Here is a 17583-nt window from a genome sequence, read left to right on the forward strand (position 1 = left end):
AATTTGGAGATAGGCTCTTTAAAGAGGTGATTAAGCTAAAATGGGGCCCTAATCCAATCATGCATGCACAGAGGAATGACCATGTGAGGACACAGCAAGACAGTAGCTGTTGGCAAGCCAAGGAGAGAGGCTTCCGAAGAAGCCAAACCTGCAGCTTGATCTTGGATTTTTAGTCTCCAGAACTACAAGAAAATAAGTTCGGTTAAGCCTTCCAGTCTGTGGTATTTTGTTATGGTATCCCTAGCAAACGTCTCATTTAATGCCCCGACACATACTTTTAAAAATAGGACTTCTATCCTCATTTTACAGATGAGGAAGTTCAGGCTCAAAGAGGTTATTGGAGCTGGGACTCAAAGTGAAGTCTGTCTGATCTTGAAGATTTTGTTCTTTCCAGAAAATACAACAAGTTGTATTCATTTTTAATTTTTTTTGGTAGCATGAGGGGTCACACTGTTAAAATAAACAAATAAAAATCTTTGTTCTATTTTTTTAAAATATATACTCTTTCCAGAATATACCTGGTTACAGTCCAAATTCAGAATCCACTCATTTCAGAAACACTTTTGATGGAGGAAAAGAAAATTAATGAGTCAAGTGCTTTACATGCATTATCCAATTTGAACATTAAACAATTCTAAGAGATATATATCAGTCATAATTGAGGAAACTAAGGCTCAGAGACATTAAATGACTGTATCATGATACAATGTTTGTCTGTCATTAAGTTCCTTAGTCCAATAGTTTCATTTTGAAAGACCAAGTGTACTAAATTCTGTTTATCAAACTTTCACTGAGACCTGCTGTATTGGGTACTCTTGATACCAAGATAAATACGCCCTAGTTCCTACCTTGGAGAGAGCGTCAAGTACAGCTGGGGAGGGCAATAGCCTCCCAGAGCTGCTGCGAGCCCATATGGAGCTTCTGTGCAATCAAAAAAGGCGCCCCCTTGGCCAGGTGTGGTGGCTCACACCTGTAATCCCAGCATTTTGGGAGGCCAAGGCAGGCAGATCACTTGAGGTCAGGTTTGAGACCAGCTTGGCCAACATGGTGAAACCCCGTCTCTACTAAAAATACAAAACAAAAATTAGCCAGGTATGGTGGTGCACGTCTGTAATCCCAGCTACTCGGGAGGCTAAGGCAGGAGAATGACGAATGACTTGAACCCGGGAGGCAGAGGTTGCAGTGAGCTGGGATCATGCCACTGAACTCCAGCCTGGGTGATAGAGTGAGACTTCACCGCAAAAAAAAAAAAAAAAAGGTGGCCCTTTCTTAGAGTGGAAGCAGCCCCAGAGCACAGCCTTGCTGAGCAGCCCTGTGGCTCCGCCTTCAGTCCACACCCCCTCTTGCTAAGAGTGAGATCAGCAGAGTGCACATAGAGAGGCAGAGGTCCTAGGAAGGGCTTGCTTCCCCCTTCCCTATCAGCCCCACACTCTCCACACCCAGCCTCCCTCCTATTGCCTGATGGATCGAACACCCCCATGATCTGTGCTGACCCTGTGAGGGGTGGGGGGAAAGAGTTGGAGTACAGAGCCAGGGCTGCTCAGAATAAGTACTGGGCAAAGCCAAAAAGTGCCAAGCAGGGGTCAAAATGCCAGAAGGGGCCACATAAGGAGTGACTGTCCCATAGACCAGAGAATGGGGAGCTGGAGCCATCAGATGAAAGCAGGTCAGGGACACCTTAATTGAATGTTCTCAGGGACCCTCCATGTGGCGTTCATGCCATGCATTTCTCACACAGGAGCCTTTTACCCCAAATATATTTATTCTTGCCACCTGCCATTAAGGGTTTCCACCTCAACCTTTTCCCAGTGCTAGGTGATGCTCTCCAATGGGGAACAGCAGTGTGGAACTCGTGCCAGGAAAACCCAGCTCACCATCAACGACATTACTGAACATCTAGCACAGCAGAGCATAGGGCATAGGGCCCAGTACAGACAATGCCACATCACAAGGCTTCATCTCTGACAAGAGCCTGTCTCAGCCCCCAGGGAGGCCCAACTGGGTCAGGAGAATAAATGTTACAAAGTGCCCCTTCCAGCAGCTAGAGTCTTACAGGATAAATAGCACCCCACTCCGATGCTACAATCTGACCTGTGCCAGGGTGGGTATATGAAAAAAGTTCACAGGGAGTCATCAGGGCACATGGGGTGAAGACAGTGGCTCTCTGGTCAGAGGACATATCTCAGTAATTGTGGCATCCAAGCCTCACCTTGCAAGAGCAGAATCTCCCACATAAGCAAGAAGCAGATGAGACAGCCATCCTGGGGAGGGAAGGACAGAAGCAAAGGCCAGAAGGCTGGTGGTGTGTCCCGAAAAGGTGCACAGTCCAGTGGCCAGAAGGCAGAAGAGCACTCCTCAGAGAGTGGCCTGCAGATCACCAGTGGGCAAGTTTAGGTGGGCCAGGGCAATGTTACAACACTGAATCTGTTCTCTCTCTCTTTTTATTTTTATTTCTTAAATTTTATTTATTTATTTTTTTGAGACAGAGTCTTGCTCTGTCACCCAGGCTGGAGTGCAGTGGCACGATCTCAGCTCACTGCAAGCTCTGCCTCCCGGGTTCACACCATTCTCCCGCCTCAGCCTCCCGAGTAGCTGGGACTACAGGCGCCCGCCACCATGCCTGGCTAATTTTTTTTTTGAATTTTAGTAGAGACAGGGTTTCACCATGTTAACCAGGATGGTCTCGATCTCCTGACCTTGTGATCTGCCTGCCTCGGCCTCCCAAAGTGCTGGGATTACAGGCGTGAGTCACCATGCCCGGCCTATTTTTATTTTTTGAGATGGAGTATCACTCTGTCGCCCAGGCTGGAGTGCAGTGGTGCGATCTTGGCTCACTGCAACCTCCACCTCCTGGGCTCAAACAATTCTTGTGCCTCAGTCTTCCGAGTAGGTGGGATTACATGAATGCACCACTATACTCAGCTCCTTTTTTTGTATTTTTAGTAGAGACAGGGTTTTACCATGTTGGCCAGGCTTGTCTCAAACTCCTGACCTAAAGTGATCTGCCCGCCTTAGCCTCCCAAAATGCTGGTATTACAGGCGTGAGCCACTATGCCTAGCCTCTCTCTCTCTCTTTTTTTTTTTAGAGACAGGGTCATGCTATCTTACCCAGGCCGGCCTCGAGCTCCTGGGCTTAAGTGGCATGGCACTTCACCTGGTCGCTGGTCCAATACTTTGTATGCTCCCATTCTAATGAGAGTGAGTCTTGGCGGGGAGCCTTAGGCAGACAACAGGATCCTGCCAGAAGAATCTTGCTTTGATTTCAATGTATTTACTTTAATTTTTATGTTACTTTAGATTAATGCCAAGTGAAACTACTTTTCAACTGAGAGTGATAGAAGCCTTTTAAAAGAAAATGTACCCAAGTAAAAAAAGTGAGTCAATACACAGAAAATCTGTGACAGCATAGGTGGCTCGTAGATAAGGGAAAACCATGAAGGTAGTCCCTAGGAGAATGGAAACTGCAAGATCTGGGAAAACCTAGGCCAGAGCCTTAGTGTACAGGGAAAAGAAAGAGCAGACACTGCAGTTTCTTCTTTCTGGTGGCCTATGGGCAGGGAGGACCTACCAGGAAGGGGGTGCTGTTTTCTTCCCCCCTAGGGGGAGGATCCCTGGCAGGATGTCTCCAGGGATCTACCTGGAGCCAACCTAACAAGCCAGGCAAGGGCTTTAGTGTGGGGCAGACCTGTTCAAGTTTTGGTTCTGCTACCTACTCCCTGAGAGGCTTCTGGGATGTGAATCAGCCTCATCCATAAATCCTAGATAATAATACCCACTCCCTCGGGGGGCTGCAAGGAAAATGACCAGCACCCAGTAGATGGCAGTTCCCTTGCCCACCCAGCCCTTTCCTAACTCTGGCAGGGACCAGATCTGAGATCCAGTCTCTGAGAACGTTCATAAGATTTAGAGGAAACAGAATCGTACTTCTCTGTTCTGACTAGAATTAAAGGATATACAAAATGCCTGATCTCACTTTGTCTTACTGGGTTAGAGATGAAGAGGAGGAACATTTAGTACTTGGGAAGACACTGTAGATTCTCAAGCCTCATGTGTCACCGGTAAAATGCAGGGAATTTGAGTTTGTGCATAAAAGGTTGCTGCCCTGGAGTGGCAACAGAAAATTTTGGTTTCCTCAGGAGTAGCAGACAGGTAAGGCAAATAAATAAAAACCATACTAAAATTAACTGAAGAATGGTGACCAAAGAGTTCTTAGCAAAAAACCTTTCAAGAAACGTAAAGGTCCTGCATAGCCTTTTTACAGGGCAAGGGGAGGCCAAGGATGCAGGAGGAATGAGTCTCAGCAGCTCCACCAGCAGGCATTCTCTACCTCTGCATTTCCATGGGGACGTGGTGCTTAGGAAGGAAGTTAGCCGAAGGCAACTTTCATCCACACATCTTAGAGGTGGTTTTCCATTAGACAATGTGGACCAACAACCAAATGCCTTTTCCCCTCCTCAAATGTGTAGAAATTAAAAGATACCCAGTACTGATGAGAGTGCAGGGCAAACAGTCACTCGGGCTCTGTTGGTGAGGGGCTCATTTAGAGGGTAATTTGGCAGTCTCCATCAAAATTTCCAATACTCTCATAGTCTGACATGAGCATTTTGTCCCTAGGAATCTAAACTATACAAATGTAGAAGTGCACAAAGATATGCTGTTCCAGTATTATTTATAAGGACAAGAAAGCCACTGCCCACCAGGAGGAGGATGGCTACATAAATTGTACATCCATTCTGTGGAATGCTTGCACAATGAGATAGATCTAAATATGCTGCCATGGAAAGGTCTCCAAAATGTACAATGACATGACAAAAGCGAGCTGTAAAATGAAGCCTACAGTAGGATCCCATTTATACAAAAGAAACTTCATGGAACATGGGCCACACACTAAGCAGCTGCCAGGCATTACCTCTGGGGAGCCTAGTTGGGCTGAAAAATTAAGGGCTCGCTCTTTATACAATAAGTGCTTCTTTATTTTCTAATTTTTTTTTTTTGAGACAGAATCTCACTCTGTTCCCAGGCTGGAGTGCAGTGGTGCGATCTTACCTCACTGTAGCCTCGACCTTCCCAGGCTCAAGCAATCCTCCTGCCTCAGCCTCCTGAGGAGCTGGGACCACAGGTGCATGCTACCACGCCTGGCTAAGTTTTTAAATATTTTTTGTAGCAACAAGGTCTTACTGTGTTGCCTGGGCTGGTCTCAAACTCCTGGGCTCAGGAGATCCTCCAGCCTCAGCCTCCCAAAGTGCTGGGATTACAGGTGTGAGCCACCACACCCGGCCTATATTTTATAATTTTTAAAAACAAAAATGGGTCTCTGTGTCAGTCCCATTCACTGAAGGGCAAACAAACAGCTTTAGCATGCCCAGTAGGCACAAAAGACCAAAGAGAAGGCAGCCTCTGGGGTAGAGGAACACTGGAGTAAGAAGCAACATGGAATGCTGGTCCTGCTGCAGGAAGGCCCCTTAGCCACCTGAGGCACACTTCCTCCTCTGCTGCCCTGACGGAACAGGAAGGTTGAAAAGGTGTGTACACATTCTCAAAAGCAGCCTGCCCACCACCACAATAGGGCTGCAATGGGGCTTCTGGAACGGCATGCCCAACAGATTGGTCCCCACCTCTTCATTTGGGAGGCTGAGGTGGGCAGATCACTTGAGGCCAGGAGTTTGAGACTAGCCTGGCCAACGTGGCAAAACCCCATCTCTACAAAAAAAAAATACAAAAATTAGCCGGGCGTGGTGGTTGCACCTGTAATCCCAGCTACTTAGGAGGCTGAGGCAGGAGAACTGCTTGAACTGGGGAGGCAGAGGTTGCAGTGAGCTGAGATCTTGTCACTGCATTCCAGCCTGGGCAACAGAACAAGACCCTGTCTCAAAAAAATATAAATAAATAAAGGTAAATGTTATGTTATGTGTATTTTACCACCATAAAAACAAAAGACTACAGAGAGTCATTCTTGTCCTTGAGCATGAATTAATCAGGAAGCAGCAGTTTGGTTGCTGCAGTATTCCTGGAAGGTGCTAGAGACAAGCAGGAGTGCCCCGGATCACTTTCCCCGCCTCAGGAGGACAGAGAACCACTGTCCCTGCAAAAGGCGTCACCAACTGTTTAAGAGGCAGATCCCAAATAGGGACCACCATGGGGGCAGAGCCTTAAGCATAACCTGGCCCCTAACCCAGGAGGAAACCTGTGCCCCACAGCATGCACATGGATGGGGTGTAGAAACAGCCCACAGCTGACCTCACTGACCTGCCCCCACCAGCCCAACACACATGAAGACACATGGGTGGGAGGAGCACATAGGGTGTGTAGTGGGCCTCACTGGGTTTCAATCCTGTTGGTTGGGTGATTCTGAGAAAGTCACAAAACAGGTAAAAATGCCAGCTCACAAAGTCAAGAGGGTTAAATGAGATAAAATCTTGAAAGAACACAGCACAGTCCCCTGCACAAGCAGGTGCTCTACGCATGTTCATTGCCTTGCCTCTTCTTCCAAGTCATACAAGGATGCCTTCCCTTGTACCCTGTACAGTTAGCTGCTCTCAGGACAAGCATAGGACAGGGAAAGCATTGTTCATCTTTGAATTCAAAATCCCACCGGCTCAACATAGTGCATTCAAATAGTCAGAAAATTATTAAATACATATAAGTTATAAGTGCCACTGCAGTTCAGAGGCTTCTGGGCCAGCTTTGTGGCAGTTGGAAGATCTAGGTTAGGTTTCAAAGGGTATATTGGTCTAAACCATGAGCAAGAGAGAAGGGATGCTTTGCAGGGCCAAAGGCCATGCTGAGCACAGAAAAGGAGGGAGTGGGAACAGCAAAATGAGTAGAGACCTTGATAAGAGAAAAGACGGGAGGAAGTCCAGTCAGTGAAGGCCTTGAACACCAGGCTACATTTATAAATCATTCTATTTTTTTGTGTGGGGGCGGGGGGAGATGGAGTTTCGCTCTTGTTGCCCAGGCTAGAGTGCAATGGTGCGATCTCGGCTCACTGCAACCTCCGCCTCCCGGGTTCAAGTGATTCTCCTGTCTCAGCCTCTCTGGTAGCTGGGATTACAGGCACCCACCACCACGTCCTGCTAATTTTTATATTTTTAGGAGAGACGGGGTTTCGCCATGTTGGCCAGGCTGGTCTCGAACTACTGACCTTAGATGACCCACCCACCTTGGCCTCCCAAAGTGCTAGGATTACAAGTGTGAGCCACCGCACCTGGCCCTATTTATAAATCATTCTAAAGGAAATGGGGAGTCCCAGAAATTTTCTAGTAGAGTTGTCCTAAGTTTTGGAAGGTTCCAGAGTGTACAAAGGGAGGGAGAATAGGAAGAAGGAGACCAGCTGGGTGGTATCGAACTGGTCTAACTTACAGCCTCAAGCAATGGTCCAGGCATGACCAAGGGCTGGACTAAGAGGAGAAAACTAAGAGCAAACACATGCTAAACACATTATGAAAACAAACAAAAAACTCTCACACAGATACTACACTCTAAGGCCAAGAGAGGTCCCAGAACCTCCATGGCACAGTGTGGCTCCTCCATCCATTTGCTCAGCCCCTTCCTGACCTCCCTTTCTTTCGCTGTTGCTCACCCTAGAGCAATGTCTTTATGTTCTAAAAGCATTTATGAAATTGAAATGATTGCATCTCATGGGCACCTTGTCAGAAATGTGCCACCACAAGTGACATTTTCGGGTGTCAGAGTTAGTCTCTCATCTGCTGGTGGATCTGATTTGCCCAGCTGACAAGTGAGAAGACTGTGACACCAACAATTATAGAAACAAACTCAACCTAGAATCCGGAAATCAAGCTGTTCTCTCCACCTCTTTCATCATACTCAGCAGACAATATGGTGGCCACTGGCAGAGGGCCCTCACTTCTCAAACCACAGCAGCTAGTGGGAACAGCAGGACCTCAGACTACACCATTTTTTTTTTTTTGAGACAAGAGTCTTGCTCTGTCGCCAGGCTGGAGTACAGTGACGAGATCTCTGCTCACCTCAACCTCTGCTTCCTGGATTCAAGCAATTCCCCAGCCTCCATCTCCCACGAAGCTGGGATTACAGGCAGACGCCACCATGCGCAGATAAATTTGGTGTATTTTTAGTAGAGACAGGGTTTCACCATATTGGCCAGGACGGTCTTGATCTCCTGACCTCGTGATCCTCCCGCATCGGCCTCCCAAAGTGCTGGGATTACAGGCGTAAGCCACTGCGCCCAGCCTCTTTTTTGTTGTTTTTTAAGAGATGGAATCTTGCTCTGTCACCCAGGCTACAGTGTGTCCGGAATTGGTGGGTTCTTGGTCTCACTGACTTCAAGAATGAAGCCACAGACCCTCGCGGTGAGTGTTACAGTTCCTAAAGGCGGCGTGTCCGGGGTTTGTTCCTTCCGATGTTCAGATGTGTTCTGAGTTTCTTCCTTCTGGTGGGTTCGTGGTCTCGCTGGCTTCAAGAGTAAAGCTGCAAGCTTTCGCGGTGAGTGTTACAGCTCTTAAGGTGGCCTGTCTGAAATTGTTTGCTCCTATCGCCTGGAACTGTTCATTCCTCTCGGTGGGTTGGTGGTCTGCGCCAGCCTCAAAAGAGAAACTGCAGACCTTTGTGGTGAGTGTCACAGCTCATAAAAGCAGTGGACCCAGAGAGTAAACAGCAGCAACATTAATATCAAAGAGTGAAAGAACAAGGCTCCCAACGTGCAAAAAAGGACCCAAGTGAGTTACCACTACTGGCTGGGGCAGCCTGCTTTTATTCCCTTATCTGGCCCCACCCACATACTGCAGATCGGTCCATTTTACAGAGAGCTGATTGGTCTGTTTTACAGAGACCTGATTGGTCTGTTTTGACAGGGTGCTGATTGGTGCGTTTACAATCCCTGAGCTAGACACAAAAGTTCTCCAAGTCCCCACTAGATTAGCTAGACACAGAGCACTTATTGGTGCATTTACAAACCTTGAGCTAGACACAAGGTGCCGACTGGTGTGTTTACAAACCTGAGCTAGACACAGAGTGCTGATTGGTGTATTTACAATCCCTTAGCTAGACATAAAGATTCTCCAAGTCCCCACCAGATTAGCTACATACAGAGTGCTGATTGGTGCATTTACAAACCTTGAGCTAGACACAGAGTGCTGATTGGTGTATTTACAATCCCTTAGCTAGACATAAAGGTTCTCGAGTCCTCACTAGACTCAGAAGCCCAGCTGGCTTCACCCAGTGGATCCCACACCTGGGTCGCAGGTGGAGCTGCCTGCCAGTCCCGGGCGGTGCACTTGCACTCCTCAGCCCTTGGGCGGTCGATGGGACCAGGTGCGGTGGAGCAGGGGGCTGCGCTCCTCGGGGAGGCTCCGGACGCGTAGGAGCCCACGGTAGGGAGGCTCAGGCATGGTGAGCTGCGGGTCCCCAGTCCTGCCCTGCAGGGAGACCGCTGAGACCCGGCGAGAATTCGAGCGCAGCACTGGTGGGCCGGCACTGCTGAGGGAACCAGCACACTGTCTGCAGCTGCTGGCCTGGGTGCTAAGCCCCTCACTGCCCAGGGCTTGCGGTGCTGGGCCCGCCGAGCCCACGCCCACCTGGAACTCGTGCTGGCCCACAAGCGCTGCGTGCTGCCCGGTTCCTGCCGCACCTCTGCCTCCACACCTCCCCACAAGCTGAGGGAGTCGGCTCCGGCCTTGGCCAGCCCAGGGAGGGGCTCCCACAGTGCAGCAGCGGGCTGAAGGGCTCCTCAAGCGCAGCCAGAGTGGGCGCCAGGGCTGAGGAGATGCCTGAGAGCGAGCGAGGGCTGCCAGCATGCTGTCACCTCTCAAGAGTACGGTGACACAATCATAGCTCACTGCAGTCTCCACCTCCTGGGCTCAAGCAATCCTCCTGCCTCAGCCTCCAAAGTAGCTAGGATTACAGGCAGTAGCACCACCACACCCAGCTAATTTTTAAATTTTTTGTAGAAACAGGGTCTTGCTATGTTGCCCAGGCTGGTCTCAAATTTCTGGCCTCAAGCAATCCTCCTGCCTCAGCCTCCCAAAGTGCTGGGATTACAGGCATAAGCCACCACTCCCTTATACAGCCTTTCAAAATGGCAGGTAGAGAAAACAATGCATATGATTCTTCTTCAAAATATCACTGGGATTCAACACAAAAGAGCATATACTGTATGATTCCACTCATGAACTTCTAGAAGAGATAAAAGATCAGTGATTCCCTCTGCAGTGTGTTGGAGGAGGGGATTAACTGGGAAGGGACCTGAGGGAGCTTTCTGGGGTGAGGTTGACAGTGTGTATCTTGATGAGGTAAGGTGACAACATGTAAGCATGTGTCAAAACTATAACAAGATGTATGCATTTTACTACAAATAAACTACCTCAATGAAAATCATTAGAAGGCAAATATATATATATTTACACAAAATATAAAGTATAAAGTATATTTATATAAAATATACATAAAATATGTATTATATGTATATATTTACCTGTGTGCATGTATTTACATGTGTGTATGTACTTACATATCACAGGCTATACACAGACACATACACACACATATGATTCATAGGTATGTACAGTCTCTTATGGAAAGCTGTAAGTCTTAAGAAAAACTAGGCCAGGCGTGGTGGCTCACGACTGTAATCCCAGGCCGAGGTGGGTGGATCACGAGGTCAGGAGATCAAGACCATCCTGGCTAACATGGTGAAACCCCGTCTCTACTAAAAATACAAAAAATTAGCCGGGCGAGGTGGTGGTCGCCTGTAGTCCTAGCTACTCAGCAGGCTAAGGCAGGAGAATGGCATGAACCCAGGAGGTGGAGCTTGCAGTGAGCCGAGATTGCGCCACTGCCCTCCAGCCTGGGCAACAGAGCAAGACTCTGTCTCAAAAAAAAAAAAAAAAAAAAAAGAAAAGAAAAAGAAAAACTAAAAGCCACTTTAATTTGGGCCTTAAGCTTTAGGTCTGAAATGACTTGGAAAGCTTGTTCAAACCCTGTTCTTCAAAACAAACAAACAAACGAACAAACCATCCTCTTCAAATGAGTAAACCGACAGGATGTGTCCTACCCAAAGTCTCACAGCAAATCAGCAGCAGAGCAGTGAACAGTCCCAGACTTTCCCAGTCCTAGCCTGGGATTGGTTTCTCTGGTCTGGACCAGTGCCAGAAAAAGTAGATAAAACAGAAGACCATCGGTGATTTTATGAACTAATTTCATTTAAACCATCAAATCTAGAGCTAAATAGTACCCCTGACCAAGCCTAGTCTAAATCAGGAGATTAACTTTCAAACAATAAAATGTATTTACCTTCATGAGGCTGAGTTGAAAATTTCCACTCCATTAAAATGACAGACTTACTACCCCATGCTTACCCTCCCTGCCCATATACAAATATCCAAATGACTGGCAAGAGGCTGTGAGCTAAGTAGGAAGACATGTAAGAGTCATAAAACTGACTCACTGTGGGGCCTTGGCAAGTCTCCTACTGTGATACAATAAGAAATATATATTTGGTCTTTGTCCAGGTTCCTGGCACACCTCACCCAAAACCCCTGGAATCTCCTGAGAGATAAGTGTCTTTTGTATGCTAATGAGATTACTAGAGGTTGCGGCTCCCTAGCCAGAAAGACCAAGGTACATTTCAGTGTTGGAACTTTTAGCCGTACCCTCATCCCACCTTACCTCCAGAGAGGGGAGAGGGACTGGACATTGACTTAAAGAGGGACTGGAGGTTGAGTTATTCACCCATGGCCAGATTTAATCACTCATGCCCACATAATGAAACCTCCATTAATACCCCTAAATGATGGGGTTCAAAGAACTTTCAGGCTGAACACATAAAGGTGCTGGGAGGCTAGCACAGAAGTTCTCTGCCCCTTCCCCACACCTTGCCTGATGAATCTCTTCCATTTGGCTGTTCCTGAGTTGTATCCTTTGTCACGAAAATGTAAGTAAAGTGTTCTCCTGAGTTTTGTGAGCCATTCAAGCATATGATCAAACATGGGGAAGGCATCACGGGAATCCCCAATTTATAGCCGGTCATGGGAAGTACAGATGGTAACCAGGAACTTGTGACTGGCATGTGAAGTGGGGGCAGTCTTGTGGGACTGAGCCCTTAACCTCTGGGGTCTGCACCAGCTCCAGGTAGTTAGTGTCAGAACTGAATTCAATTGTAGGACATCCAGTTGATATCAGAAAAAAACAAAAACAAAAACCAAAAAAATCCCTGCACATTTGCTGTCAGAAATGTCATACATCACAGATACCCTCTCTGGCCTTGTTTCCACAACCTGTAAAAATCAGAGGGTTAGACCAAATACCACTAAGACCCTTTCAACTACAGTCTTCTGATTCTTTGAATTGCTGGTTTAAGAATTTCCACAGTTAGCATAGGAGACTCTCGCTCTCTGGAAGCCACTAGCAAATTCAGCTTTCAAACCCCAAGCAACATCATTTCTCAGGCCTCATTTCCTATTTCGACTAATGACGTGCCAGAAATCTGTGTGATTTCTCCTTTGAGGAGCAGCGAAAAAAACTCCACAGTGTCCTATTACAGGACCCAGCTCTTGTCCCCAGCTCTCAAAGACAGCCCAATTCTCTGAGATGAAAGAATCAGTCTCTCTCCATTACACTCAATTTTAAACCAAAACCCAAAACAGAATTTTTGACATGCCTCCCAGACTACAAGGCTTATGCTTCATTAATGATTAAAAGAGCAGCTGGTAATGTCTTAAAAGCAAGTTGGTCAGTTAGACAACTTAGCATCTGTTTAAATTCCATCTTTTCCTCCATCCAACACTGTAGTTCTAAAGCAAATCCAAAGAGAAAGTAAAATACACAGGTCTTCCATTACTAAGAAGTGCCTCAGCGAGGATGTAAGAAAGCATGTCCTTTGAGGAAATTCTCAGAAAACTTGCTGGTATGAAGAGGACACTTGTACACTGAGTTACGAGAGGAGAACTGAAACTGAGTACATAATTTACAATACTAGTGTAGGTCTGGATTTAAGACAACTATTACTAGATTTTTCAGCTACCAAGTTCATTCAGGCATTCATTCACTCAATCCCACAAACAATACTAAGCTCTCTGGTTTAGTGGTTAAAAGCACCGGCTCTGCTGCCCATCCAAGTTCATTCAGGCATTCATTCACTCAATCCCACAAATAATACTAAGCTCTCTGGTTTAGTGCTTAAGAGCACCAGATCTGCTGCCCACAGACCTGGGTTCAAATCCCTGCTCTGCCACTGAAAATCCACAGACCTTGAGGAAGGTACTTGACTTTTTTTTTTTTGAGACAGGGTCTCTGGCTCTGTCACCCAGACTGGAGTGTAGTGGCACAATCTCAGCTCACAGCAACCTCTGCCTCCTGGGCTCATGCCATCCTCCCACCTCAGCCTCCTCCCAAGTAGCTGGGACTACAGGTGCATGCCACCATGCCCAGCTAATTTTTGTATTTTTTTGTAGAGACGGAATTTCGCCATGTTGCTCAGACTGGTCTCGAACTCCTGAGCTCAAGCGATCCTCCCATCTTGGCTGTCCAGAATATTAGTATTACAGGCATGAGCCATTGAGCCCAACTGGTATTTCACTTCTAGGCCTTAGTTTCCTACTCTTTTAAAATATGACCGAGAGGCTTGGGTGACACAGTGAGAGTCTGTCTCAAAAAAAAAAAAAAAAAAAAAAAAACCAGAGTGATAATACCTGCCTTACAGAATTGTTGTGGGAATTAAAGAAAAGAATGCATGTAAACTACATAACCCAGTACCTAGTAAGGAGAGACATTCTGACTGCTACTAATAGCACCATCCTTATCTTTAAGGCATTGTGTTAGATTCTACTGAAAGATAAGGGCATGACACGGAAGGTACAAGCAACAAAAGAAAAAAATAGAGAAACTGGACTTAAAACTTTTGTGCATTAAAGGACACTATCAACAGGGTATAAAAGGCAATCCACAGAATGGGAGAAAATATTTGTAAATCACATATCTGATAAGAGATTAATATTCAGAATATATAGAGAACTCCTAAAACCGAACAACAAAACCCAATTAAAAACTAGGCAAAGGATTTGAACAGACATTTCTCCAAAGAAGATATACAAATGGCCAATAAGCACATGAAAAGATGCTCAATATCACTAATCACAAAGAAAATGCAAATCAAAACCACAGTGAGACACCAATTCATACCCATTAGGATGGCCACTATAAAGAAAAAAAATGAACCAAGTGCAGGGGTTCACGTCCTATAATCCCAACACTTTGGGAGGCCAAGATGGGAGGATCACTTGAGACCGAGAAGTCCAGGAGTTTAAGACTAGTCTGGGATACATGGGGAGGCCTTGTCTCTACAAAAAAAAGAATTTTTGTTTTTTTAATTAGCTGGCATGGTGGTGCATGCCTATAGTCCTAGCTACTCAGGAGACTAAGGCAGGAGGATTGCTCGAGTTCAGAAGTTCGAGGCTGCAGTGAGCTATGATCATGCCACTGTACTCTAGCCTGGGTGACAGAAGGAGACCCTGTCTCTTAAAAAAAAATTGAAGGGCTGGGCACAGTGGCTTACACCTGTAATCCCAGCACTGTGGGAGGCCGAGGCAGGCGGATCATGAGGTCAGGAGATCGAGACCAGCCTGGCTAACACGATGAAACCCCGTCTCTACTAAAAATACAAAAATTAGCCGGGCATGGTGGCAGGCGCCTGTAGTCCCAGCTACTCAGGAGGCTGAGGCAGGAGAATGGTGTGAACCCGGGGGGCGGAGCTTGTGGTGAGCAGAGATCACACCACTGCACTCCAGCCTGGGCAACAGAGCAAGACTCCATCTCAAAAAAAAAAAAAAAATTGAAAACAGACATGAATAGATATGTGTACACTCATGTTCATAGCAGCATTATTTACAATAGCCAAAAAGTGGAAGCAACTCAGGTGACCGTCAATGGAAGAATGAATAAACAAAATGTGGTATAAACATACAACGGAATATTATACAGCCTTAACAAGGAAGGAAACTTTGACATGCTCCAACAGAGATGAAACTTGAAGACATTATGCAAGTGAAGTCAGTCACGAAAGGATAAATACTATATGATTCAATTTATATGAGGTTTCATAATAAATATATGATTCTACTTATATGAGGTTCCTAGAGTAGTCAAATTCATAGTGACAGAGTAAAATGGTAGTTGCCAGGGGCTGGGGGGAGGAGGGAACAGGGAGATATTGTTTCACTTTTGCAAGACTAGAAGAGTTGTAGAGATGGCTAGTGGTGATTGTTGCATAACAATGTGAATAGATATATATGTGTGTGTATATATATAGTATATATATGTATATATATGTATGTATACATATGTGTATATATATGTATATGTATGTATGTATATATATATATGTGTGTATATATATTTTTTTTAGGGACGGAATCTCGCTCTGTCACCCAGGCTGGAGTGCAGTGACATGATCTTAGCTCACTGCAACCTCCTCCTCTAGCAATTCTCCTGCTTCAGCCTCCCGAGTAGCTGGGACTACAGGCGCACACTGCCACACCCGGCTAATTTTTTTGTATTTTAGTAGAGACAGGGTTTCACCGTGTTGCACAGGCTGGTCTCGAACTCCTGAGCTCAGGCAATCCACCCGCCTCAGCCTCCCAAAGTGCTAGGATTAAAGGCGTGAGCCACTGCGACTGGCCCAATGTGAATATATTTAATGCCATTGAACTGCACACTTAAAACCAATTAAAACTGTAAATTTTGGGCCTGGTGTGGTGGCTCACGCCTGTAATCCCAGCACTTTGGGAGGCTGAGGTGGGTGGAATCACAAGGTCAAGAGATCGAGACCAACCTGGCCAACATGGTGAAACCCCATCTCTACTAAAATTGCAAAAAAATTAGCTGGGCGTGGTGGCGCGTGCCTGTAGTCCCAGCTACTCGGGAGGCTGAGGCAGAAGAATTGCTTGAACCTGGGAGGCGGAGGTTGCAATGAGCCCAGGTCGTGCCAGTGCACTCCAGCCTGGGTGACAGAGTGAGACTCCACCTCAAAAAAAAAAAAAAAATGTAAATTTTGTTATATATATTTTATCACAGTTTTCTTTTTTTTTAAAGAATAAATAGAAACAGGTGCCCTCATGGAACATTTAGTCTAAATGATATAAAACATAACAACACATTTTGCTTTTACATACTCACTTGACCCCTGTAAGGTGTGACGGTGCAAGTATTCTTGTACTCCCTTCACCACCACAGTTTACAGATTGGGAAACTGAGTTTTAGCACAGTTACTGGACTCATACAAAAGCAGTCACATCAAGAAGCAAAGATGGGACTGACTCCAATCTAGAACAAAGAGTGCTAAGTGCTGGAAGAGAACAAAGAGAGAGCAATGGGAGTCCACATTCCTATTGGTGGAACTATGCTATCTTTCTGGAATTCCTATTTGAAATCAGTTTAGGCTCCTTCTTGTCCAAATGGAAACAGACCATGCTTGATGTCTAAAAGGCAACATGAACAAACAAAAACGCTGGAGCTAGAGCCCCTGGCTGGAGAGGACTGCTCTACCTACTTGAGCCAGGAAACCTTGGGCAAGTTTCTGAACCCCTTTAAGTCTCTATTTCTTCACCTGTAAGATGAAGATAACAGTGTTTCCAGAGAAAAAAATTTTTAAATGAGATAACTACGCACAGCACTCAGCAAGGTGCCCGGCACATGGTGAGGGGCCAGGAAATGATGGCTAGTAATGTTAGCTTTGAAAGATGCTAAATACCAGTGACAAAAAGAGTGAATAACTATGGAGTGAATAACTATGCAGAATATACTCTACCATGTGCTGTGAAGGTCACAAGGAAACAGAAAGTAGAGGAGCCTCCAGCCTTATTCAGAAGGTATGGCAATAAACACATGATAAATAACACAAGATAAATAACAGTAACAGTGGAGGGAAGGAATCAAGAAGTCTAAATATATTAGTTGACTGCAGGACACTGTGCTAGGGATTTTAAGCACATTATCTCATTTAATCGTCACAAAAACCTGGAGGACAAGTAATATTTTCTATTTTATAGATAAGAGAAGAGCCAAATGAATGATATGGATAGCAAGCAGTGTGAGCTCAAAGAGATTCATCACCATAAACAGGGTGGTCTAGGAAGGCTGCCTGTAGGAAGAGATGAGGGCTGATGGGCATCAGGCTCGCTGACTGGATGGAGAAAAGCAGAGAATCTCCTAAATCAAGAAGATTGGAGGGAGTAGTAACATATGTAACCAAGTCTGAGACTGGTTTTAAAAGTCACCTCTTTTAACCACAACAAGCTGGGTCAGCAGAAAAAGCCTGAATGTTATTTATATCTTTTCAGACTACTAGGTTAGCGCAACATTTCTGGGTGATTTATCTGCTAGGTCAAGAGCAACAACCCTTAACTGATGCTCCTCTGGGCAATGTATTTACACTGTTTTCCTTTCCTAATATCCCAAGTAAATAAATAAATAAATGTAGATTATACAGAAATATGCTAAAAGTGGTTCTACAATGTTGCCTCTTCAAGGCATGAGATGAAGAGTGAAATACAAAAGTATTCCATTATGTGAAATAAGCATCTTAACAAATTTGTGAGGACGCACATTGTGGAGATT

At 45.7% G+C, this 17583-nt stretch overlaps 1 protein-coding gene across 13 annotated transcripts in view; it reads right to left on the reverse strand.

Moving 5' to 3' along the window:
• The window catches only part of TOM1L2 (target of myb1 like 2 membrane trafficking protein), a 129523-nt gene that overhangs the window by 103661 nt on the left and 8279 nt on the right, over positions 1-17583 (reverse strand). The window contains exon 1 of one of the 13 annotated variants that reach the window (XM_063617783.1): positions 7986-8127. The exons of the other annotated variants lie outside the window; for them this stretch is intronic. The gene's annotated coding sequence lies outside the window, so the exon portion shown is untranslated. Of the gene's footprint in view, positions 1-7985; positions 8128-17583 lie in introns of those variants that run through there. 13 annotated transcript variants of the gene reach the window in all.

Source organism: Symphalangus syndactylus, chromosome 14, assembly GCF_028878055.3.
Source record: "Symphalangus syndactylus isolate Jambi chromosome 14, NHGRI_mSymSyn1-v2.1_pri, whole genome shotgun sequence".
NCBI classification, from domain to species: Eukaryota; Metazoa; Chordata; class Mammalia; order Primates; family Hylobatidae; genus Symphalangus; species Symphalangus syndactylus.